Source organism: Pleurodeles waltl, chromosome 3_1, assembly GCF_031143425.1.
Source record: "Pleurodeles waltl isolate 20211129_DDA chromosome 3_1, aPleWal1.hap1.20221129, whole genome shotgun sequence".
In the NCBI taxonomy this organism is placed as follows: Eukaryota; Metazoa; Chordata; class Amphibia; order Caudata; family Salamandridae; genus Pleurodeles; species Pleurodeles waltl.
Genome location: NC_090440.1, coordinates 1,774,068,228 through 1,774,093,791, shown reverse-complemented (window position 1 = coordinate 1,774,093,791; position 25,564 = coordinate 1,774,068,228). Strand labels below are relative to the sequence as shown.

The window sequence follows — 25,564 nt, the reverse complement described above, 5'->3', positions numbered from 1 at the left end:
AGAAATATTTTCAGAAGAAAATGTTACTTACTTTCAGTTTCTGGTAGAGACTCTGTTTAACTGTAGCTTCTTCACCGTCCCTCTCATCATCCCTGTTTTGTTGTTGGCCTCTATCCATTAATAAGATCCCAAGTCTCGGAATTGGCACATTGGTCTCACCAATTTGAGGAACTCTGCTTCTGGGGACACAAATCTCAAAAGCAACTGGTGCCAGCATGCCGGAGTGGAATACATATTGGCCCTGCACATCATTTCTGGAGTAGAATGGCGTAGTTGAAGAGCCACACAGTGCCACTTACCCACGTGCAGAGCTACTGCTGAAAGATTTCCACATCCAGTCTGATGCTTGGAGAATACTAAAAAGGTGAGAAATCTGCAACTCGATAGGGTCTCTACCAGAAAGAGTGTTCCCAAAGGTAACTCGTCCATTTAAACAGTCTCCTATCTTATCACCTTCACACAGTCATTTGATATTTTGGGAATCTTTCAACTGACCATCTGCTCTTGTAATACCACCACCTCGAATGTCTCCTTGAATTAACATTTATTACTTTAATGTAAAAGCTATATACAAAACTTTCAGCCAATCCCACTCCTGCACCACAACAGCACCTAAAAATGCTTAAAAAAACAGAATCCCTTTTATTGTTTCCCAGAATCCACCTTGAACCCTTAACTCCATATTGACTGCATAAGCTCATTAAAACAACAGTTCACTACTAGGGTGTTTGTATATTTCTGTCCTGGTGCTTTATCCAGGTGTCTCTTTGATATCTATGCAAGCTATGTTGTTTGATACATTCGGGTTCTATATGTTTGTGGAAACCCCACATTTCATTGCAGCCTTAAGATATGATAAAAAAGTGGAAATACTTTTATAGTCTCAAAAATGTACTTAGTGTTTTGCCACATTTCTCAAAAGGGCACTCCTAAATCCTTTACCAAGAAACTATTGTACCAAATGTCTAGAGTTGGGGAAATATCAAGTATGTTTGTGTTTCTGTATGCAATGTAAACTGCTCGAATAATGATGTAATAGGAGTTTTCTAAATGGTGGCTGAATCACTTTTTATTGTGCACTGTTTATTTTTTTGGCATATTAAAATTGGGATTATGTGGAAAGTATAATAAACATATGGTTTAAAATTCTGCAGAAACCTAAGGATTGAGACTTTCCTTGCCAGTAGAAGATGCTGAACATGTTAACCAAATTAACACTTGCTTTCCCCCAAACCATGGTACTTCTCTATAGTCTCATTCACGCAGGAAAATATCCATGCCATGGCTTAACCCCAATCTCGATTCCTCTGGGTCTCCCGAGGGAGTAGTACTAGTAGGAGTTCCAAAGATATATATATTTCCTATAGGTTCAGGGGGCTCACAGGCTATATATACATTGAGTACAGTACATACTGCAACTGAAAGCAAAGTGGTGGTATAAGGTACCGATCCTTTATTTGCAGGTCTGACCCTCCCCCTGCACTCTTTTGGAACGTATCACCTCATACTACACATCTATACATCCGAATTTTTCTATCTCTGGGTGCCAAACGTACCTCACCCTGGCTAGCTGGGTGGAAGATTGTGATGAACATGCTGTCGGATTTTTATTTTTTTATTTTTTTTTAAATCACAATAATTCCCTACAATGTTCGTTTTGCAAGACCGTAACCCCGCCAAAGCCTGACCTCAAACTTTGCTTCTACAAAATTCTTGAGAATGAAGCACTTGTTTTTCTATGGGATCAGAATGCTCAAAGGCGATAAACTGAGTGTAGTGTATTTTGGAAATTCGGAAAGCAACTGAAAGCAAAATGCTGTGTTGGAGTCCCTATCGTTTGGTGATAGGCATCAGCAGTTGGCTCTATAGAAACATACCACAACAATATATTCCTACCATCTACATATGTTAAGATTTCAATCACTGGATGGCAGACCTCCTTGCCATGATTGGTTGTCAGGAACAATCCATTAAACTTGACGACGTTAGTTAGATTTTCTTCATTTATTTTTCCAAAACGGTAATTTTCTTCAGTCTTCCTCATGCAGGAAGATATCACTGCTTGACCCATGTATGTGTCGTTTCTATTTTCCTTACTGGGGTTTCAATGGGTTTGAGCAGGGAGCTACATAAATGGCATCAAAAATAGTTTTTGATGGGTGAGCTTTTATACGGAACGTTTGCGGTATTGGACCCGTGATTGCTAAGCACTCAGGAAAACGAGACAACACATTTCTAAAAAGTCGTGACATACAGAAACCCAGGGTGGTGTGGCTTGCATGAGAAACAGCATATTGGTTTAAATAGAGTGCCCTATAAATGTCAAATCACAATTTTTTTCCATCAGAACACTCCTGAATTTTTGGTAAAACGGCAAAAGCCCCACCCGCCAACATTCCAACACTTATCTTCATAAAAACAGTATCATATATGCGAGGGTGGACTGTTGCATGGGACAGGGATATGTCAAATCTTTGACCATGTGAAGACTAATTGTCCTGTCCATTATGATAGACTCGCCTACAAATGTGAGGTACAGTTTCAATCAGTTTTTGAGTAGGACCACTTTGTACTGCTTAACTAAAAAAATTACAATCGGGGGCAAATACCTAATTTAAAACACAGAACAATCAGAGCCTGCACTGGTCAATAAAGACAGAAATGTGTGGCGTGTATTATTTAAAGTGGTATTTCTAGCGCACAGTGAGTCTGGTAAAACCTGTTGAAGTTGCTGCATAGTAAATGTACCACGCACTAAGGAAGAATAATATTTATAATTAGGAGGAACTAGAATTTGGAAGGTCACATTACATACAACTCATTAAAGATGCGCATAAGAACTGAATTATAATTTCTAACTTCTGTTACCCGAAAAAATTGGCCTCGAGGCCTTAGCAGGCAATTTTGTTGTATGAGTAGATTACAAATGAGACATATTATATGCACAGGATATTCTACGCCCAAATCACATAGTTTGCAACAAGTTCAGGTCAATTCTGAATTTCCCTCATAAGTCTTTCTAAGCATTCAGAACTAGTAATATCTAAACCAAGGAAAGACTATTAAAAGCTTTTTCATTGTGGTAGGTAATATTTAGTTTGAGAGCTAAAGCCCAAACTATTCTATGTAGGAAAGGCTAGACAAATATATTTAGATTTCACTTATTTTTATTATTATTCACAAAGCAATAAAACATAAGATGAGCATTTCCCAACACTGAGCCCTAGCACCTTCCCCCTATTTAACTCTACCCAACGCCACTTGTCACCGCCACATCCTGCCGCTGTTATTCTCAATTTTCCTCGTTTCTCTGGCAATCAAAGATGAGACCGTAGGCCTAGGATTATTGTTTCGGGAATTAACTACACCCCCTTCCGTGGTGTTTGTGAAACACTGTTAGACCGATTCCAAAATTTCCCCAGCTACGAGCAATGGGATGTGGGGTGTAGTTCCCTCCACTCTACAACCACATCAATACTTGTCCGACTTTGTGCGGTCTACTGTGTGCAGCCTAGGTAGGGCCATCTATAAATAATCTTGTTACCTGTCTACTATGGGCGTTCTTGCGTTGTTACTGGCTGGTATGAACATTTCCTCCCATTGTTGACAGTTGACTTTCAATTATCATTAACTCCTCTTTCAGAAACTGCTGGAGTATAACTCGGGTCAGACCCCCCAGCTGGTTGATGCCCCAAGAAAACGTAAAGATGACATAGTGTAACTCTACTAATTGTTATGCACTATAATGCTACTATTTGCTATGTGTGTATTATGCTATATTTGGCTGTTTAGTTTGCTAAACTATGACAAACCAGTTAGTCAGCATAACTTTATTAGGCAAGGATGCCATTAAAGTACACAAGAAATTATATCAAAGTGCATGTGCACTCCACAGTTATAAACAACAATTAAAATTGACTTTGAGAAGCTAACATGATAAAACTAGTCATTAATTCATAATTATTTAAAACAATGAGACCAAATAAAACTGGCATCACAGTATGAGAACGCATTTATTAGTTAAATACTTATGAAAATGTAAATTTTACAGCTTAATTTATTCCCAAAACACACATAATGGTAATTATCAAAAAGCTGGGCAAAAAAAAAATAAGGATAAATACAGATGGACTTGTTAAATATAAATACCATAAAACCGGAAGACCTAGTTATGCTATAGACTTCTCTTGAGTCAAATTCCAATCTGTTGACTGGATTCAGTGTGCCTTTAGGCACCATATATATGCAGTCTGTGCATATGCTTCATATATACAACTTTTAAAGGTATTATGACAAATAGTAAACACAAGTGAACTTGCAGTACACCTTTAGGAAGGTAAAATAGATGGCGCAGAAGAGAGCATGGCGCGTATCCATATGTTTGAAAACTTTGTGGACTATAGGTCAGTGCTGAGAAAATTCTGACATAAATTACTTTCAACAACTGAGCAATACAGTAGTTGGACAGTCTAAAGTATCACCCATGAGACTTAATGCTTTTTGTGACCAGTTTGTTCGAACATCGGGCCCATATTGAGGGAGCTTCCAGAAAATGCTTCAATGGGTAAGAACTTTTTTTGTCAAGATATTAAATTATCAAAACTTCTACAAGAGGTGTTTAGCATTCCCAAAGTCATGTTCTATGTGTCAATAATATTTGAAAAGATTAGCCCTGTGTGTGCACCAGTGAAAAAGTGCAGAACTATGTCCTTAAGTCTAGTTATAAAACAAAACCTTTCAAGGATCCCAGACCAAGACTCCGTGTGAACCTTCCAGTTTTTGTTGCTGCTGTTTTTGTTGTATATTACAAAACCATTTCAACCAAGAATGTGCTCACTATATGTAAGTATTCTCAAACATACCACTCAAACTCGTGCCCTAAGGTAACTATAACTCTCAACCCACCATGTACAGTTTTTTCCATCAAAAGTGTTACTGCAAATATTACATTGATATTATCAATTATGTAATGATAATGAATGCCTTAATTTGTGGGGTAATTAGCAATGCATGTCGAGGGCATGAGCTATAGTTACCTTAGGATATCAGTTATAGTTACTTGAGAGAACTCTTAATATAACTGGTCAGTTTCTGTGGTTCTCTGTTTAAAATGTGAGCCTAACTATAACATCCCTGTAACCTTTATTTTGTTCAGTGAATTTCTATTTTTTTTTTTTTTTTTTTAAACGTATAGCAATTTTCACCAATATACGTTAATCCAACCACTGCGGAACAAACACGTCAGCGGTTGGCCGCAGGGCCTGACCTCCGACCAACCTCCTATAACCACCCAACTCACCTAGACTAGAACCCTTAACCTTTATTGTGCATGTCTGAAACCTTACCCACTAGACCAGAGGTGACCGTGACCAGCAGTGTCCAGGCTTAGCTAGGACATTCAACCCACATATTTTGAGGGGAAAAAGACTTCAATGTTCCATCACTAGGATTGTTGAACCATTAAAACTGTACAAAATAAACTGATGCACTTCCTAGCAGTACTAGGATTTCAACCTTCAGCCTACTGAGCAACAGCACAAGACCTTGTCCATTAGGCCAGAAGTGACTCTGTTCTGCTCTGCATCCAAACGTGACTATAACATACCAAACATCTTGCTAGTCTGACTCTTTGAAGTCGTTGTTTGGAGAGACTATTGTAATAACAATATCTATCTATCTCTTTCTCTTTCTCTTTCTCTTTCTCTTTCTCTTTCTCTTTCTCTTTCTCTTTCTCTTTCTCTTTCTCTTTCTCTTTCATCCCGTCAAGGGATGGAAGAGAGAGTGACATGACCTTGGGGGTGCCTGAAGGGCCTTCACGGTCCTAGCCTGCACTCCATGTCCTGCAGGAGCCGACATTGCTCCACAAGCAGGGAGTTGCTTTAAATAGTAGCTCCCTGCTTGCAGGAGCAATGTTTTCATCCGTTTCCCTGCACGCATATTAGTGTGCAAGGAAACAGATGACAGGTTCACTTTCTGCAAGTGAGGGCTGTTTGACAGCTCTCACTTGCAAAAAGTGAAGATTTTGATTTGACTTGGCGGGAATTGTCAAAGCAAAGTCAGACCAAACACCTGGGTGGGCACTCCATGAGGGGGTCCCCCTCGCATGTTCAAAGGCCTTCCGCATATGAAAGTATTCACTTGCCCCAGGGCGGTGGTGGTCCCTGGGGCGGGGAGGAAAATCACCCCAAAAATTTAACACAGCAGCTGCTATAATGAATATGTGTCATTACCCTTACTAATACGTATTGCATCTCCATCTGACATTTTTATGGATAGATCAATATTTTGGTAACAGTCTGATAATGAAGAGCGTGGTCAAGGTTGTAGCTGCAGATACACATGCTGTGCATATCCCGCCATCTAGTATTGGGCTCGGAGTGTTACGAGTTGTTTTTCTTCAAAGAAGTGTTTTCGAGTCACGAGATTGAGGGACTCCTCCCATTTCGGCTCCATTGCGCATGGGCGTCGACTCCATCTTAGATTGTTTTCTTTCCGCCATCGGGTTCGGACGTGTTCCTCTTCGCTCCGTGTTACGGTTCGGAAAGTTAGTTAAATCTCGGAAAATTCGACGGTATTGTTTGCGTTCGGTATCGGGTTAGTTAACGCAGATCGACACCAAATTAAAGAAGAGCTCCGGTAGCCCTTCGGGGCTTCTACTCCCCGGCGGGGCCTGGTCGGCCCGACCGCGTGCGTCTTCAAGGCTCATGGAACGGACCCCATTCCGCTTCTGCCCCGAATGCCATAACAAGTATCCATACACAGATCAACATCTGCTCTGTAATTTGTGTTTGTCCCCCGAACACAAAGAGGATACTTGCGAGGCCTGTCGGGCATTTTGGTCGAAGAAAATGCTACGGGACCGGAGAGCACGAAGGCTTCAAATGGCGTCGGCGCCGCCAGGACACCACGACGTTGAGGAAGAAGAAACTTTCTCCATTGCTGACTGGGACGAGCCCGAAACAGAGCAGACACCGAAAACCGTGAGTAAACCAGCCCCGGCCAAAACTCACGCTAAAATCATGAAGGCCCAGGGGACGCCACCGCCGGCAGGCCATGGCTTAACCCGTAAAATCTGTGACCGTCCATCGGCATCGAAAAAGGGCACACACGTGTCGAAGTCATCCGACTCCGGTCGAGATACCGGCACAGAACATACTCTACACCGAGACCCTGGTTCCGAGCAAACTCAACATCGAGATACCGGCACCGAGATAAGTCTGCACCGAGAGATCGGAACACCGAAAGCGAAAAAAGTGGCTTTGGAGCCGAAAAAGACTGTAGAAAAAGTTTCGGTACCGAAACATCCAGCTTCGGAGCCGAAAACAAGCTCCTACTCCGAAGAACAAGGCATTTCAGCACAACTGAAAGGCCATAAATTTGGGCAAGAGCTAGAAGCAGGGGAGCCAGATTATACACAAAGAAGGCTCCATATTCAAAAGGATACAGGGAAAATAAGAACTCTCCCTCCTATAAGGATGAAAAGGAAACTTGCTTTCCAAGACAAAGAAAAACAACCACAAGCAAAAGGGGCAAAAGCAGTAACTCCACCTCACTCTTCACCACAACCATCACCACACCACACCACACCACTCACCGCAACCGTCACCAATTGCAACACCCCCTATGATGCAATCTCCAACGCACACAGGGATGAGCCAGGATGACCCAGATGCATGGGATCTCTATGATGCGCCTGTATCAGACAATAGTCCAGACTACTACCCAGCATGACCATCACCACCTGAAGACAGTACTGCCTACACGCAGGTGGTGTCCAGAGCAGCTGCTTTTCACAATGTGGCACTGCATGCTGAACCCATTGAGGATGACTTTTTATTTAATACTTTGTCGTCGACACAGTCAGTACCAAAGTCTCCCAATGTTACCAGGGATGTTGAAACACGCGAAACAAGTATTTCAAGAACCCGTCAAAGGCAGAGCCATCACACCTAGGGTGGAAAAAAAAGTACAAGCTTCCCCCTACAGACCCCGTAACATCACACAACAACTGACTCAGTAGTAGTGGGCGCAGCACATAAAAGGGCTAATCAACACACCTCTGGAGATGCACCACCACCCGACAAAGAAAGTCGAAAGTTTGATGCAGCGGGAAAGTTGCAGCACAAGCGGCCAATCAATGGCGCATTGCCAATTCACAAGCTTTATTGTCGAGATATGACAGAGCTCATTGGGATGAAATGCAGCACTTTATAGAACATCTGCCCATGGAGTTCCAAAAGCGTGCACAACAAGTGGTGGAAGAGGGCCAAAGTATCTCGAACAACCAGATACGATCGACAATGGATGCAGCGGACACAGCCGCAAGAACTGTGAATACAGCGGTCACTATTCGGAGACACGCATGGCTATGCACCTCCGGGTTTTAACCAGAGATCCAACAGGCTGTGCTTAATATGCCTTTTAATGGACAGCAGTTGTTTGGGCCGGAGGTGGACACAGCTATAGAGAAGCTGAAGAAGGACACTGATACGGCCAAGGTCATGGGCGCGCTCTACTCCCCACAGAGCAGAGGCACATTTAGGAAGACACAACTTAGAGGGGGGGGGTTTCGGGCCCAAAGCACAGAACCCTCAACCTCACAAACCAGACCCACATACCAGGGCCAGTATCAAAGAGGAGGCTTTCGGGGACAATACAGAGGCGGACAGTTCCCTAAAACTAGGGGAAAGTTCCAAAGACCCCTCAATCTAAACAGTGACTTCAGTGTCACAAATCCCCAACACATAACACCAATGGGGGGAAGACTCACAGATTATTACCAGATTTGGGAGGAAATAACAACTGACTCGTGGGTCCTAGCCATTATCCAACATGGTCATTGCATAGAATTCCTACAATTACCACCAAATGTGCTTCCAAGAACACACAGCATGTCCAAACAGCACTTAGATCTATTACAAATAGAAGTCCAAGCGTTGTTACAAAAAGACGCAATAGAACTAGTACCCAACCATCAGAAAGGAACAGGTGTTTATTCCCTGTATTTTCTAATATCCAAAAAAGACAAAACACTGAGACCCATCTTAGATCTCAGAACACTAAGGCGCCAAGCGGGAACCGCCAGAATACCGCTGCGCGGTCAAAAGACCGCCGCGGTAATTCTGAGTTTCCCGCTGGGCGGGCGACTGCCAGAAGGCCGCCCGCCCGCCCAGCGGGAAACCCCTTCCCACGAGGATGCCGGCTCCGAATGGAGCCGGCGGAGTGGGAAGGGTGCGACGGGTGCAGTTGCACCCGTCGCGATTTTCAGTGTCTGCTATGCAGACACTGAAAATCTTTAACTGCAGGGGCCCCCAGGGGCCCCACGACACCTGTTACCGCCATCCTGTTCCTGGCGGTGAAAACCGCCAGGAACAGGATGGCGGTAAGGGGGTCGGAATCACGATGGCGGCGCTGCAAGCAGCGCCGTCGTGGAGGATTCCCTAGGGCAGCGGGAAACCGGCGGGACACCGCCGATTTCCCGTTTCTGACCGCGGCTGTACCGCCGCGGTCAGAATGCCCATGGGAGCACCGCCAGCCTGTTGGCGGTGCTCCCGTCATTTTAGCCCTGGCGGTCGTCGACCGCCAGGGTTAGAATGACCCCCTAAATCTTTACATCAAATCAGATCACTTTCACATGGTGACACTTCAAGACGTAATCCCCTTGCTCAAACAACAAGACTAAATGTCAACTTTAGATCTCAAGGATGCGTACTTCCATATACCCATACATCCTTCACACAGGAAATACTTAAGGTTTGTAATCCAAGGAGTACATTACCAGTTCAAAGTGTTACCATTCGGGATAACAACAACACCAAGGGTATTTACAAAATGCCTTGCAGTAGTAGCTGCACATATCAGAAGACAGCGCATACACGTATTCCCGTATCTAGACGATTGGTTAATCAAAACCAACACTCAAGAACAGTGTCTTCAACACACAAAATACGTCATAGAAACCCTTCACAAACTGGGTTTCTCACTAAACTACCAAAAATCACACCTACAGCCGTGTCAAATACAACAATACTTGGGAGCAAAAATCAACAAAAAAAAGGGATTGCCACTCCAAGTACACAAAGGGTACAAGCATTCCAAAACGTAATACAAAGCATGCACCCAAACCAGAAGTATCAGTTAAAGTTAGTGGTGAAACTACTAGACATGATGTCTTCATGCATAGCCATTGTCCCAAACGCAAGATTACACATGCGGCCCTTACAACAGTGCCTAGCAACACAATGGACACAAGCACAGGGTCAACTTCAAGATCTAGTGTTGATAGACCGCCAAACACACACCTCGCTACAATGGTGGAATCATGTAAATTTAAATCAAGTGCGGCCTTTCCAGGACCCAGTGCCTCAATACGTGATCACAACAGATGCTTCCATGGTAGGGTGGGGAGCACACCTCAACCAACACAGCATCCAGGGACAATGGGACACTCAGCAGAAACAACTTCATATAAATCAGCTAGAACTACTAGCAGTGTTTCTAGCGTTGAAAGCATTTCAACCGCTAATAGCCCACAAACACATTCCTGTCAAAACAGACATGACAACAATGTATTACATAAACAAACAGGGAGGCACACACTCATCACAACTGTGTCTCTTAGCACAGAAGATTTGGCATTGGGCGATTCACAATCACATTCGCCTATTAGCGCAATACATCCCAGGAATTCAAAACCAGTTGGCCGACAATCTCAGTCGAGATCACCAACAGATCCACGAATGGGAGATTCATCCCCAGATACTACAAACCTACTTCCAAAACTGGGGAACACCGCAAATAGACCTATTCGCAACAAAAGAAAACGCAAAATGTCAAAACTTCGCATCCAGGTACCCACAGCCTCACCCCAAGGGCAATGCGTTATGGATGAGTTGGTCAGGGATATTTGCTTACGCTTTTCCCCCTCTCCCACTCCTTCCGTATCTAGTAAACAAATTAAGTCAAAACAAACTCAAACTAATACTAATAGCACCAACTTGGGCACGACAACCTTGGTACACAACACTACTAGACCTGTCAGTAGTGCCTCATATCAAACTACCAAACAGACCAGATCTATTAACTCAACACAAACAGCAGATCAGACACCCGAATCCAGCATCGCTCAATCTAGCGATCTGGCTCCTGAAGTCTTAGAATTCGGACACCTAGACCTTACACAAGATTGTATGGAGGTCATCAAACAGGCTAGAAAACCTACTACAAGACATTGCTACACAAATAAATGGAAACGATTTGTTTATTACTGTCATAATAATCAAATTAAACCATTACACGCGTCCGCTAAAGACATTGTAAGCTACTTACTACACTTACAAAAATCTAAGTTAGCTTTTTCATCCATTAAAATACATCTCACAGCAATTTCTGCTTATCTGCAAATTACACGTTCAACTTCACTATTTAGAATCCCAGTCATAAAAGCATTTATGGAGGGTCTAAAAAGGATCATTCCACCAAGAACACCACCAGTTCCTTCGTGGAACCTCAATATTGTATTAACGCGACTCATGAGTCCACCATTCGAACCCATGCACTCTTGTGAAATGCAATACTTAACTTGGAAAGTAGCCTTCCTAATAGCTATCACATCTCTCAGAAGAGTAAGTGAAATACAAGCCTTTACCATACAGGAACCCCTTATACAAATACACAAACATAAAGTGGTTCTACGCACAAATCCCAAATTTTTGCCAAAAGTTATATCACCGTTCCACTTAAACCAAACTGTGGAACTCCCAGTGTTTTTTCCACAACCAGACTCTGTAGCTGAAAGAGCATTACGTACATTAGACATAAAAAGAGCTCTAATGTACTACATTGATAGAACCAAACAGTTTCACAAAACAATTGTTTGTAGCTTACCAAAAACCTCATACAGGAAATCAAATATCCAAACAAGGCATTGCCAGATGGATAGTTAAATGTATTCAAACCTGTTATGTTAAAGCTAAGAGAGAACTGCCTATTACACCAAAGGCACACTCCACTAGAAAGAAAGGCGCCACAATGGCCTTTCTAGGAAATATACCAATGACCGAAATCTGTAAGGCAGCCACATGGTCTACGCCTCATACATTCACTAAACATTACTGCGTGGATGTGTTAACAACACAACAAGCCACAGTAGGACAAGCAGTACTAAGAACATTATTTCAAACAACTTCAACTCCTACAGGCTAAACCACCGTTTTTGGGGAGATAACTGCTTACTAGTCTATACACAGCATGTGTATCTGCAGCTACACATGCCATTGAACGGAAAATGTCACTTACCCAGTGTACATCTGTTCGTGGCATGAGACGCTGCAGATTCACATGCGCCCTCCCCGGGAGCCTGTAGCCGTTATAAGTTGATTAAAATTAAACTTGTACATTTGTAAATATAACACTTTTAGTCACATTATGTACATACATACTTATTCCATTGCATGGGCACTATTACTACATACACAACTCCTACCTCACCCTCTGCGGGGAAAACAATCTAAGATGGAGTCGACGCCCATGCGCAATGGAGCCGAAATGGGAGGAGTCCCTCGATCTCGTGACGCGAAAAGACTTCTTCGAAGAAAAACAACTCGTAACACTCCGAGCCCAACACTAGATGGCGGGATATGCACAGCATGTGAATCTGCAGCGTCTCATGCCACGAACAGATGTACACTGGGTAAGTGACATTTTCTATATATATATATATATATATATATATAATGTATATATATATAATGTAAATAAAGCATAAGCTCTAAGCTCCTTGGGGTTATATTTATAGTCTTTTTTCTCTTTTTCACCCAATAAACTTAAAGCGCTAATATTCAATGTCACCAGGTCCCGCCGGGGAACAGAAACCCCAAAGGGCCACTGGAGCTCTTCAAAATTCAGTGTTGATCTGTGTTAACTAACCCGATACTGAACGCAAACAATACCGTCAAATTTTTCCGATATCTAACTAATCTTCCGAACCAAAACACGGAGCGTAGAGGAACATGTCCGAACCCGATGGCAGAAAGAAAACAATCTAAGATGGAGTCGACGCCCATGCGCAATGGAGCCGAAGTGGGAGGAGTCCCTCGATCTCGTGACTCGAAAAGACTTCTTCGTAGAAAAACAACTTGTAACACTCCGAGCCCAACACTAGATGGCGGGATATGCACAGCATGTGTATCTGCAGCTACACATGCCATCGAACATATATATATATATATATATATATATATATATATATATATATATATATATATAATGTAAATAAAGCATAAGCTCTAAGCTCCTTGGGGTTATATTTATAGTCTTTTTTCTCTTTTTCACCCAATAAACTTAAAGCGCTAATATTCAATGTCAATGCTTTAGTTCTGGGACTACATATCATCATCCAACAGTTATTCATTCTGTTCATAAATGGACATACTAGGCAATTTACGCTCATTCACATAAAGCATTTCCTACATCCACGGAAGAGAAGTGTGTAATATATATATATATATATATATATATATATATATATATATATATATATATATATATATATATATATATATAGTTTGATTACAAAGAATCTTCCAAAAACAGTTGATCTGGAATGCAGTAGTCTTCATTAAGAAAAGTGATAAATATAGGTATCTGTTAGTTCAGATTTGTGTTGCCTGATAAATTATTTATATTTTATTGTCAGAGCCATTATTGTAAATTGGATTTATATACCGCTTACTACCCCTAACAAGGCATTGAAGTGCTTTGCACCAAGTAGCACGCTGCTCTGGAACGCAAGATTAAAGTTAAATAATCAGTAAAATTTGCTTTCTTTTTCCCTTGTTGATTAGTTGTGGTAAATTTGTGCTCTCGAGTTCTGGTGTGTTTAGTAGTGTTTGAAGTAGGGTAATATTAATGGGCATTGTCCATTGTTAAAAAGTAAGTCTCTAGTTGGCAGAGGTATGCACCGTGTCCAAGTAAGGACCACAGTCTTAGTCAGGGTAAGTAGCAATACAACCTAAATTATCCTGTGCTCACCCTCTCATAACTTGGAACAGAGCAGGCAGTCATAACTTAGAAGGCAATGTATGAAGTATTTGTGCAATAACTCATACAGTAATACAGTAAAAACGCCACAAAAAGACACAAGGTTTGGAAAATAAGGAATATTTTTTTGAGTAAAGCAAGACCAAAACGACAAAAATCCAACCAGAAGTTGAGCTATAAATTTAAGGTTCTATCCGAAATAATGCTTAGAAGTCACTAGCAGTCAAAAGGTTACTTGAGGTTGTGAGGGACCGGTGCAAAACCAAAGTTCCGGCCGACCACGATGGCGGGTAGGCTGGCTACCGAACCCATACAGGGTCCGCTGAACAGTACCTTTGGAACAAAGTGTTGACATCGAGGGTATGATGTATCAGTATTTTCCACGCAATCAGGTCACTGTGTCAAACTCTGTTGAAGTGAATGTGATGCATCGTCACCGAGCCACACAGAGTGTTGTTGAGCTGTGCAGGTTGTGAAGCCTCTGTGTTGCCGCTGAAGGAGCGATGCAGCTGCATTGTATCCACACTTGGGGCAATGTATTGTTTTTTGCAGGCATCAGCTGCAGAACTCACTTCTGAGGCCGAGAGCTTGGAGGGGGCACTTCAGGCAAGGGGCTAGGTTGACTCACAGAAAGCAGAGTCCAGCAGCACCAGAAGAGTTGTAGGCAGTCTTTGATGTCTCTGAGATTGCAAGAGAAAAGGGGTAAGCCAGCCCTTGGAGTTCCCTTTTGAAGGGAAGGCAGAGTTCTTCCAGCAGGGTCAGAGAGCAGCAGGTAGCAGGGCAACAATTAGAAAAGCAGTCTAGTTCAGCCCTTTGAGGAGCATAGCAGTCCTTCTGATAGAGGTTCGGTTTCAGGTGCAGATGTGTCTGATTTGTAGGGGTCAGAGACCCAGTACTTATACCCAAACTTGCATTTGAAGTGGGGTAGACTTCAGAGAGTGACTTTGAAGTGCACCAGTTCACCATTGAGCCCAGTCCTGTCAGCTGGGCTGTCTGGTGGGGGAAGGGGTAGTCTGTGCTTTGTGTGGGGTGAGGCCTCTACCCTTTGAATTGTAAGTGTGAGCCCCACTCATCCTTCCTGCCCAGGAATACCCATCAGTAACCAGATGAATGCAGGTGCAGTTGAGTGTCCTGTGTTTGTGGCTGTCTGGATGGAATGCACAAATGTAGCTGTCGCCCAGCCCAGTCATGTACTGGAGACCGGCTGTAAGCCGCACACAGCAGTAAGAGCAGAAAAATGCCTACTTTCTAAATGTAGGGCAACTTTAGCAACACAAAAGAATGATGGACAGAGTGCTGAAACTTTACAAATACTCAGCCACAGATCTGTTCTTTTGCTCGCCATGCCACCCCAGTTTGGACCCAGCCATATGCAAATCAATCTTGACCCTGCCCCCCCATGGGAACAGTCCTGCTTGAACTGCCAGGCCATGTTCTCCCTGGACTGAAACACGCATTGTTTTTTTGCCCACCCTGTCAACCCAGTTTGGACCCAGCCATTTGCAGATCGTGACTCTGCTCCCCATGGGAACAGTCTAGCCCGAACTGCCAGGCCAGGTCCTACCTGTTCCAAAGGCAAGCATCCTGGGACCTGTTTCATAGTATCTCCCCTCATCAGCCAGGCTAGCGTAAATCCAGTGGCGCAGAGAGCACAGGACTGACATCTGGCATACCCTTCCCATTTAGAGCGACATAAGCAAAAAGAACAGGGGCCAGAATGCTAAACAATGCAGACATTCACCCTCAGTCACAGAGATCAGAGTTTAATCCATTGTTTTTTTGCCCACCAGATCAACCCAGTTCAGACCTAGCCATATGCAAATGGATCTTGACCCTGCTTCCCATGGAAACAGTCCAGCCCGAACTGCCAGGCCAAGTCCTCCCTGGACTGGAATCAAGCATCGTGAGAACTTTCTAAAAGTGGCATTTCTAAAAATAATGTTAAATCTGACTTTACAAGTAAAGAGGATTTATCATTACCATTCCTAAGATTTAAAACATGAGTTAGCTACTCCTTTCTGATCAGGAATTACAGTTTAAAAGTATATTAAGGAATTTCCAATGCTGGCCTATGAGAGGAGCAGACTTCACCGTAATGAAAAACGACTTTGGAAGTTTTTCATTACCAGGACATGTAAAACTTAAAAGTACACGTCCTGCCTTCTAGATGCATGGTACCCTGCTCTATCGGCCACATAGGGCCTGCCTTAGTGGGAACCGGTATATAATAAAAGGGGAGTTTAAGGCTTGGCAAGGGGTTTTAAATTCCAAGTCGAGGTGGCAGTAAATTGCACACACAGGCTTTGCAATGACAGGCCTGAGACATGGTTAACAGCACAATCAGTGGTGCTGGCCCACTAGTAGCATTTAATTTACATGCCCTGGGCACATATGGTGCTCTTTAGTAGGGACTTCTAAGTAAATTAAATATGCCAGTTGAGTAGGAGCCAATATTGACATGTTTAGGGGAGAGAGCACAAGCACTTTAGCACTGATCTGCAGTAATAGTGTGCAGAGTCCTAAAACCATCAAAAACAAGATCAGAAAATTGGAGGGAGTCAGACAAAAAGTTGGGGGAAAATGACTGTAAGACTATCAGGTCTAACAAGAATGAATTAGAAAAGGTAAATTGTACTTTTTATGGGGCGGTAGTGAACATGCGTGTCTCTTACTTGGGTGAATTGACTAAAAGTAAAAAAGGTGAGGGGGTCTGAAATGGGTGTTTGGGAGTTCATAGTAGTCAGAAAGGTTCTGGATGGATCTGAAAGAGGAGGGAAGAGACAGAAGGTGAAGGACATAGACTGTTTTAACAGACAACTGAAATAAACGTATATATCCATATATATTACCATCACTTAGTAAAGTTTTAATAGCAGGCATAACCCCCTTTATATATACGCACATCTTCATGTACATAGAAGCCACAATCTTTGCATAGTCTAATATACACATGTACCTTGTGGCTAAGTATACAAAATTGTTTTCCGTCCACTGATATTAATGGATCTGCTTATAACCGGGAACATTGTTCCATGTATGAGGACACACGTATAATGACAAACTCGTCTCCGTACCCTGAGAGAAACATCATCTAACCCTGCTGTGTCTGGCCAGAATGTATCTTCAGTTATCCTCTTCGATGCAGGCAGTGTTTTAATTGGAAATATAGAAGTTAAGGTACTGTTTAGAATATCTGTTTACTATTGGGCAGTGCCGTTACTCTCCCATTAAATGCATTGTAGCAGTGTTGAGAAGTGCAAGTACTTCCTTTGAAATTAAAAAAAGTACAAGTACTCAGTAATAGACGGGTACCTGTCCATTTAAATCCCCTGATACAGTGTATTTTGATTTATTTCAAGCTACAGTGGTTATTTACTAACTTGTTGAGTGAAATACATAAGTACTTGTTTGTGCATCACCTAAAACAAGAGCCTCTCCTGCAAATAGTTTTCATAAACAATGTCCAGGCGTCATGATATTCCCCTACCATTACTGTGTGTTCCACATTCACTGTTCCCCTTCCAGGGATGATGTTTTAAGCCAAAAACACCTTTAATTTGAGCTTTCCCATGCTTCTAACCTACTCCGCTTCCATGCAAGTCAGTTGGGAAATGAAATTCTGCTTTCTAAATCTTCATCTTATCTGTTCCCAAAACTTAGCATGTACACCCCAACCACCCCAAAAGTCATGCAGACACAGGAGGCACACACTTTATTCCTGGCGCATCAGTGGAGAGTCAAGAGTGCATTGCCTACATGAAAATGAATTTCAAATGCAGGGACAAACCTAAACTGTCACTTATTCATCCATCCGTTCTGTAAAATGGATCACCCATGCACTTATTCACCCATCTGTGCATCTCTCTCACTGATCAAGCTATGACATCTCACATCCATTGACCCACTCGGACATTTAAACACTAACCCATTTCACCCACACATGCAGTCAGCCTCACTGGCTTGGGATACAAGCTCTTCCTCCCATTAAAAACAAAACCTACCAGCAAAAAGGTATGCAAGTAGATGAACGCCTTGAGCAACAAACAGCCCTTCACAATATGTTCATATGATGCAAGGTCACTTTCGGTAGCTCCGTTCCTTGTGGTGCATTTGCCCTGCAAGATCAATGAAATCCACCCTGAAGCAGACGGCGTGTGAAGCGAGATATAAGGTGCTTTTTTAAATGATGGTTTTAGGCAAGCTGTAGCAAAAATATAGTCTGCCTAATAAAAATGTTAAATTAAGCACTGAAATTATTTAATAAGCAAATATAGTCTGTATATAATATACGTGCACACAAGTTGAAAATATCTGTGATGTACAACACATCAGATCTGTTTATTATAATATACTTAGATTTCCTAAAATCTAATCCTACATTTATTTTCAGATTTGATTAACTTCAGTTTTTAAAAATGTTTTGACACATAGGCCAGACTTTTTCCGAGAGACCTACTTAGCACACGCACCCATTTAGAAGATTAAAGAGAACATAGCAGCTCTGGGCTATCTATTGGGATAGCTATGTTAGCTGCTTATCATTAAGAAACATAGCAAGTTTACTTCAAAATGTTTAAATTACATTGTGCAACAGGATCTCCAGGCCCTGAAAATGCCTGGAGACAATGTCATCTTTGCACCCCAGCTCAAGGTATTGTAAATGGATGTAGTTGCTGGAATAGCTGTTCAAAAGCACATGAAAATAACGCTCCATGAACTCCTTAGATCGTTTTGTTAAGTATAAGTGTTGGCTTAACAAATGCAACATATTTGGTTAAATGGCCATTTGCAATAGTTTGAATAATTCCAGTTTAAAGCATCTACTGATGTACTTAAGAGAGAAATTTGCGAATTAGTATTTGGTGATATTGGAACAACGGTTTATTGTTGCACAGTGTTCTAAAATGAGACTATACCTTGCTTTTAAATAACACAGCACTATGTCACAAATTATTAGACAAAGCTGAGAATCTATAATTGTTTCCAAATGTTCGAGAATTAGAGGTGATTGCGAGAAGCAAAGTTACTGGTAGTTAGTTGGACCAAAGCCAAAGAACTGTCAAGGTTCTCAAAACATTTTTTTTTTATACAAGCCACCCTAATTGGGTACAATTTTCATTTACTGTCTTCTCAATTACACAGCTGACTGGGTGGCAGAAATCGGAGGCTAACAATGACAAATGTTTAAGGTGTATGACACAAAGCACTGTGCTGTACTTCATGATGTAGTTCCTGGGAATGTGATTTTACATGTTATTTTAATGGCATAAAGTCTTAATTTTAGTGAAGACAGAGACCAGTATTATTCTGTTCTCCCTCTTGCTCTAATCAACAGCAGCCTTATTCAAAACACGTTACAATGACAGTTGGAAAGAAAAACCTCACATCCCAGAAAACCAAGCAACTGAATTACTAAGTGAAGGCATGATTGAGGTCATAGTGCCTGAGTGTGAAATATATAGCCACCTCTGACATAATTACTCCTCTATCTTTATGCATAATTGAGCTGCAGTACTAACATGGAGTCAAACTAATATGAAGCAGAAAAACAGAAGAATAATTGCTAACATGAAATAGCTAACTTGGAATTAGCTAGAATGAAGGACAAAACCAGAAGAATAATTGCAACAGTCCATTCGTTTTCTTGTTGGAAATCTTCAAATGGATTGAGGGACTGAAGACGTTGTGACTAAAACATAATATATAAGAATAAAAGTAGAACAAATTAAAATTCATTAAAGTTTAGATGGGAGGGAACAAAAATGTATTACTGTATACAAAACATAAGTGCCATGGTATAATACTCCACCATTGTCCTTAATAAAATAAAATTAGGACTTTCCATCATTAAAATATCTTGGAACATCCTCATTGTGTTACATGACCGGAGTCCTTTCTTATTTTTATTTTTTATTTAAGTGCAGTAATGACTGAAGAAGGAATATGAACTTTTTTTGTACTCAGAAAGTAGAAGCTGAAGATCATTCAGCTTCTCTGAGAACAGCCTCGAGCATGGCTCCTGAAGCAAATGCTTTCGAAGCTATTGCTCCTCTATAAGAATGAAAATGTTGGTGTCAGTGCTATTATCCATTTGACCCATTTAGGAAGAATTGTAGAAAAGGTTGGAAGATATGCTTTTCAGAAAGTAGTATATAGCGGAGAAGCAGAGGTTCTGTGTGTGCTGGTAAAAGATTTATTAGAAGAAAAAATTGTTTCTAGTACAAATAAGTAAAACAACTATTGTAAATGACTTAAATGAAGTTTTTTTTAGGCAATGACTAGATCTTCTAGATAGATAATTAGTATGACTTCTTTGGAATGAAACAGCCAGTTTGAGAGGCTTGATAAAACATTGAGAAACCAAAGATACACCGAAAGGAAGGGCGATGAAGTGTTAGAAATGATCTTGCTACTGAGACTGTAGAAGACTGGTGATCTTTCCTGTGTGGTTGAAAGATTGGAACAGTTAAATATGGAACCTTTAAATACAAATGAAACAGCCTGCCTACTAGTTGAAGACAAGCCAGCAGATGGAAAGTTGAATGTAGATAAATCTTCAGAATTTCAATTATGTAGTTTATTACACATCTTAAGTGTTTTTCTTTTCCTCTAAGAGTTTGTGTAAGGAACTGTCCGCTTGATAGAATTGTTCCATTTCTGCTTTTGAGAAAGGCCTTGGATTTATAAATCTATATGAGTTGAGTCCTGATGTGATAGCTGAACAATGTGGCCATGAAACTTGACCTGGATCTGAATATAACTTAGTTTGAAAACCTTTGACAGTTTGTATTATCCAGGGATTTCTGAAACACCAGTTTGTTTAGGAAATTAGTCATGTGAACCTCCCAGCCTCTGTTGAGGAAGCATATACAGACACTTACTAGTGTTATATCCTGTTGCAGTCAGTGAATAGGTACAAATGTAGACTAGTAGTGATAGACTGGTGCACACAAGTTATGTGGGTATGGCTTAAATGCCTGATTGCTTCTCATGCTGCCATAAAATATTTGCTTGGCTTGCTTGGAGTTCATTAATTTCATTCTGATCATGGGCTAGCTCTAAGGCAGTAGCAGATGCACTTGCTAAGCCAATATTAGCATCTCTTTGGCCTAGTTCAAATGGGATTTTGGAGAGAACTAATGGTACGCTAAAACAAGTCTTGACTGTGAGGGTTTGAGACAGTAGTGGTTCATGTTTCCAAAACCCATTAGGGGCACAGATAGCAGCAAATATGCCAAGTCTATAGTACTGTGCAACAACTCTCCTTATGAGATTCTCATTGAACCGGACCTTCCAGGATGGAAGAATCATCCTGAGCCATCACTGCTTTCCCTGTTGCAGGATTTGCAGCACACCCAGGATCTAAGTCAGACACCAACTCCAACTCTGTTTTCCGTGATCGACTGGCTATCGAAGTTGGGTGAACTCATTGTAGGGGGTTTGGGATTGAAGGAAGAGTTCAACCCGACCTATTGAGATCCTATACTGATGCTGGGAATAAAGGAAACAACAACAATAACAAGATTAGTGGCAGTAGACAGTGAACTCCTATCATGTTGCTTGTCTTGTGCAGCAGAGCCGTGTAAATACAGAACCCTCTGCTAACTGTGCAACTGACAACTCTGTCTTAGACTGTGTCCTGATCTGAATACCCTCCTAGAAATAAAAAGCAGTCCGAAGTACAGATCAACAACTGGTAAACTCTGAAAGAACTGTTGATAAGTCATACTTTAAAAGTGCACCACCTTTACATTTAGATAATAAATCAGGTTAAAATGTTGAATGTTTGATGTTTCAGTAAAGACTTCTCTGTATGTAAAACTGTTATTTTTGATGACTTAATACTGGGAAATCTACCTGCTCCAAGGAACCGAGTTAATGAGAGATCTTTTACCCCAAAAATGAAAGAAATTTAAAGAAAGTATAGAATAATACCTTGGACATCTGTCTGTCTTACATTAATAGTGCTTTCACTAATGATTTAGTTAATGATAGTGGTTTTCATTACAGGAATGATGCATGGAGAATAAGTCCCAGAAAAAGAAAATCCATTGTCAGCGCTTTTAAAGCCAAACAATCAGTGTAAAATTGTTACTAGAGAAGTATCTCAGAAAAGAATGGTAGTCACCCCACTGGAAGATGGGGTGTTTACTGTGAGGAGTTAAATCAAATTTTGGGAACAGCAACTACTGTCCAAGTTCAACACACTTTTCATCTGGACTTAGATGACACCTTGCCTCCTAGCAAGTGAAAGCTATAGAGAGATCATGAACAATTTGCAGATGGAACTTCAAGTATACACTTAGATATACAATGCTGTCACTGGTCTCGCAGCGGAAAATTAGAACAAGCACATGTACTGCTACACCCATTATGCTGACTAATATTTACATATGTTAAATGCAAGAACTTTATACACACATCAACAATGGAAAAAGTGCCCAATTTAGGGAAGCAGGAGTAAATCGAATTTGAAGTGAAATGTTTCCCTTTTAAAAAAATCTCCATTGAAGTATAAAAATAATACTGAAACTTCTTTCTATAACCAAAATGCTACAAAACTTGAACATGTGTTTATTTCTTGACACAAAGTATTATATAATCCTTTGAATTTGTAGTATGAGTATAGTGAGAAAGAATATTCAGCTTGCAATCTATCAGTAACAGTTAAATCGGTGTGGGCAAAAGTAGGTTGGCAGATTCTAGGGTCAGACACTTTGTTTCCTGCGTGTTATATATATTCATTTATATTTGCAGTATGAGTATACTGATAAAGGTTATTGAACGTGGAATACAGCTATACCAGGGAAATTGGTAGGGTGAAAAGTAAGTGGGCAGAGTCAAGGGTCATATACTTTATTTCCAGCATGTTTTATATTTTTGAATGGTACAATTCAACAAATGTGGTGGTTTCGCAGGTGTAAGTGAATTGCTACCATCTTTAATACCTTGAGAAAATTATTCTTAAACTAAATGAGAATGAAACACATTTATTAATTAATAATAGTATTTGAAGAGTTGGATGGTTAAACACCATTGAGGACTAGAATAAGTAAGAACATTCAGAAAAGATAACAATCCACTATGCTGGAGCAGTAGCAACTAACACATTTAGAGCAGTTGAAACTGCCCTTATAATTTTAAGTTTAAAAGAACCCATACTGATCTCACGTTCTGAACATGCCATCGATACAAACCTCCTATATCTCCCTTGCCGAAGTTAACTTACATAAAGGATATAGTAAACTGGATAACAGAAAACAGGGAACAATAAAAATGTCAACAAAACAACCTAAAATACCTGAAATAAAATAGAACAGATTTTGTTGCACTACAGAAAGAAAATACTTAAAACATGTTAAATAATTTCAAAACCTTTATGCCGGACAGGGTTCATTCTTGTTATGTTACCTTGCTTGAGGTCGTACACCACAGTGTCACGTACATCGTTCACTTCACTTCCCAAGATCTGTAACACGTCTTGCTATTCCAGACCCTACCATCATACAAGACCACTATTTCATTTTTCAATTTCTTCACTTTAATCGGAAATTAAAATCAAGAGGACCCCTTCCTAACACCAACTTGTTTCTTGGCCCTCCTCTCTTCACTACTCGTTACTATGAGCTTTTGTTTATCGAAGACATTGCTCAGTCACCCACCACACAAACTCTTCTTGTTCTCCAAATGTCCCTGAGATGAACTAGCATTGTTCGTTTTCTAGAACTTCTTTGCATTTACAGGTTTAGCACTTCCCTCTGCTGCTGCCACCACCACTGCCATTTCTTCCATATAAGGTTCAGCTTGTTCAATTCCCCTTGCTACATTCAAATCAGGTTCTAAATCAGGAATTTTCTTCTTAAAGAGTTGCTTCTCGATGTTGTTGGTTCTCTTTATGAGCTGGTCACTAATGATTCAGTCCTTGAGGTTGTGATAGTTACATGTGGCAGCTAAAATTTGCAAAGCAGCCAGAAAATAATAAATGGAATAACCAGGTTGTTGTGCTCTTTGGATGAATTTGTGCCTTTCCAAAACGCCATTCGTGACAGGACTTAACCTTTTGTCCACTGTTTTAACATTGCTTAATATTCTTCAACAACCTCCTTAATATCACCACCTTCTCCAGAATATGCCTTTACTTATCAGAGGTGAAGTTTTCAAAATAGTTCTGCTTTTGGGGCCTAGATGGTGCATGAGCAAGGCTGTTTCCTTTTTAGCTCTGAAAGTATCAGTGGTGTCAAGATGTACTTTGAATGCGTCACGTCATTGTTACCAATTCATGGCAGAAGTAGCCGGCACTGCCACAAATGGCAGACATGTTGACACATCCTCTATAGTATGGTATTCTTGTAAACAGCACTTAAAATGGACTTTTTGACTGTAGCCTTATTATAAATACATACTTAAAAGATTTTATATTGAAATTTGAAAAAAATGCAACGTATTGGTGTAAACTCATCTGCAGATTAAATATAGAGGTGGCTTATTAAGTTATTCATGAAAGGTTATATTAATTACACTAGAGAGTAATGAAAATAAGCTCACCATAAAGCAGATCACAGTGCTGAAATCAATACTCCACTTAGAAGCTTGGACATAAGCAACAACAGTAAATAGGATGCCAGTGGCTAAATGCACAGCATGTTTGTCAAAACAATTTTCATTTACTTGAGCAAGCAAACCTAGAAAGCATAAAAAGCACACTATCCCTGGGTGTTTATCATTAGGGGCAGTGTAACTGAATTAATGAGAACAGTTGTGGCGAAAAGCATGAGTTCTCTGGGTTCAGTGATTCTAATGATTGTCTTAGTGAATGAGGCTAGGCGTGTTTGCGCAATCCCCTGGTGGGTGTGGCTCCCTCTCCACAGTTGCCATATCAAAATAAGTATAATACCGGGGATGCTTGCACTATCTAGATGTCGTGCGTTATTACGCTGAGCAATCAAGAGACCATTTGAAAGTGTCAGCCATTCTGACTAACAAGTAGGTTTGCTGGTTGAATTTTTTTGTTCGTGCATCTTTGCATAAGAGTCGCAACCAACAGGTTTCTCCGTCTTGAGATGTGGTGTCCTGGGGCTTTTTCAAGGAATTTTGGTAGATATAAGGAAGGCATATTCTTATCACAGATCGTCAGTCTCATCACAGGACGTCTTGTTTTTTTGCTGTACATATGTTATACTCAGGACTTAATTGTTGCTGTGCTCAGGGTGGTTCTTCAGTCAAGATGTTGGGGCGATCCAAAAAGTGTTGTGGAGACTAAAGAGCATCATTGAACAGAAAAATCATTACATGCTTACAGTTCAGTTGTTGGCCCTGGGTATGGTGTATTTTTGGACAACTAGCAAACATTATAAATTTAGCAGTCAGAAGGGACTGAGCCATCAGGGAAAAACATGACAGAAGAAAACATCAAATTCTGAATTTTGTCTGCTTTCTACAAATAAATTGCTTTCCCAGTTCATCCATTGGTTTTACACCGGTCTCCAGCACAAACTGCAAGTTAACTTCTTCAGAATAACATGTA

At 40.9% G+C, this 25,564-nt stretch overlaps 1 protein-coding gene across 1 annotated transcript in view; it reads left to right on the top strand.

The window, feature by feature from the left end:
- The window catches only part of NCKAP1 (NCK associated protein 1), a 906,912-nt gene that overhangs the window by 163,287 nt on the left and 718,061 nt on the right, over positions 1–25,564 (top strand). The window lies entirely within an intron of this gene.